The sequence below is a fragment of the Tachypleus tridentatus genome, chromosome 13 (assembly GCF_004210375.1).
Source record: "Tachypleus tridentatus isolate NWPU-2018 chromosome 13, ASM421037v1, whole genome shotgun sequence".
In the NCBI taxonomy this organism is placed as follows: Eukaryota; Metazoa; Arthropoda; class Merostomata; order Xiphosura; family Limulidae; genus Tachypleus; species Tachypleus tridentatus.
The window spans coordinates 181960103-181962306 of NC_134837.1; positions in this window are offsets into that span (position 1 = coordinate 181960103).

A 2204-nucleotide genomic window follows, 5' to 3' on the forward strand; every position below is an offset into this window, starting at 1 on the left:
GTGACAGCCAATTAATCAAACCTTTATTTTGTGTGCGCAAACCAGAAATTGTGTGTGCTAGTTGAAGTAGGCAGGTCTTATTGTGTTACCGCCCACTTTGATATACCATGGTATAGTAAAAGGTATTTTTAAGTTGTTTTTTTTTAAACTAGGACAGGAGGTTAAGAGGATTATATATTCTTTGTGCATCCAACGTGTGACCTCTGATCTTCTGAGACGTCTGAAAAGATGGTCTTTGTGTAAGATTTATTAAGTAATGGAACTTATATCCATTTTAATCAAACAAAATCCTGCAATCCTTATATTTAAGACACATAAACGTCGACCTGTTTTACTGTATCTCAGGACTGTTCTCTGCTTTATTAGTGAAAGTGTTAATGTTCATACCAGCCGTCCTCAGATATAATTTTACTTCAAGCGGGTTTCTTGTCATCACGAATTACCAATGTTTTAATATGTGTATATTTGTACACTGAAATGAAACCGTGTAATATTTATAGTTAACCCATATAATCATAAAGTAAGTTATGAGAAAAATCTAATCTACAGTCACTAAAGTCCACTGAACCACAAGTTGAGTATTGTCTCTACTTCAAGATATCTTCAGCTGTAGTTACAATAACATCTCACGTGGTTTGATCAGCCTAGAACATTTAGGCTGTACCTATATTCACATATTAAATTAGCAATGTACAATAGTCCGAATAAGAAAAAACAGTTAAACTTATTATAACTAACCCTATTAATGTAACTAATCAAATGGTACAGCATGTCAATACTTTCAAAATACATTAAAACTTGCGGCAAATTTTCAGTATGACCTGTATTGTTAAAAATATACAATATTACATAAATGCACCAATATATGTCCAACAAGAGAAACGTTAAAAAATCCCACTTTTTATTTAAAAGTTTAATAAAATTAACTAAGCTTTAAAATGCGTGAATTTTGAGTTAAATGAGTACATAGCAGATGTAATTTAACACTTTAAATAACTTACAACAGACGAGTAAGAGCCACTGATAGAAAATGGTTGGTCAGTATTGAAATAATCAACTTATATATATATTTTTAAAGTTAAATCTTTCGATTAAAAAACACACACTTGCAAAACACCAAAATATGAAACATATGGATGAAATGTGTGTTTTTCTTATAGCAAAGCCACATCGGGCTATGTGCTGAGCCCACCGAATGGGATTGAATCCCTGATTTTAGCATTGTAAATCCGCAGACTTACCGCTGTACTAGAGAGGGGCGTGGATGAAGTAAGAGTTCTCACCTTTACTGCAGACTTGTTATCTGAGAATCCCCTTTATGCACAGATAATTTTGTTCCAACTTTTGTTTCTTTTTGCTGTATTTTTCTTGTGAGTGTAAGCAATAATCAAGCATTACTTTTCGAAATATTCGAACAGCCTACCCTATACTCTCGCCCCGGCATGAATGAAAAACTGAATGATTATATTAAATATTTGTTTTCCTTTTACCGAAGGCAAAATAAAAAACTGTAATTTGTGACGTAGAGACCCCATGCATTTTTAAATCGACACACAGTCAACTGTAGACTTCAGCGACGGCTGTTTGAAACTCATCAGTAGGACGTGAATCAAAAAATGAAAAAAATACAGTTAGATCTCTGATAATGGTGAAACATATAAAATATTAAGGGGGTTTATAACTCACCACATAGTTACCTAAACGTAACTGAGTGTGTGAGTAGTATTATGTTATTACGTGGCGAGTTAGGATTGAAAACCCCAAAAATAATTATATTAAATTTGTTACCTGTAACTTGTAAATGTTAAAACGTATAAGAAGAAGGTTCAATATTTTTTTTTTTTTGTTTTAGCAGTCAGTTTTTCTAGGCCCCGGTATAGCCAGGTGGTTAAGGCACTTGATTCGTAATCCGAGGGTGGCGGGTTCAAATCTCTGTCACACAAAACATGCTCGCCTTTTCAGTAGTGGAAGCGTTATAATGTTGCGGTTATCCAAATATTTGTTGATAAAAGAGTAGCTCAATAATTGGTTGTGGGTGGTGATGACTATCTGTTTTCCTTCTACTCTTACACTGCTAAATTAGGGACGGCTACCGCAGATAGCCCTCGCGTAGCTTTGCACCAAATTTAAAACAAACAAGCAAACAAACCTATGTTCTCTATGGTTCTAGGAACTAAACTAAATATTTTCTCTAAGATACATCC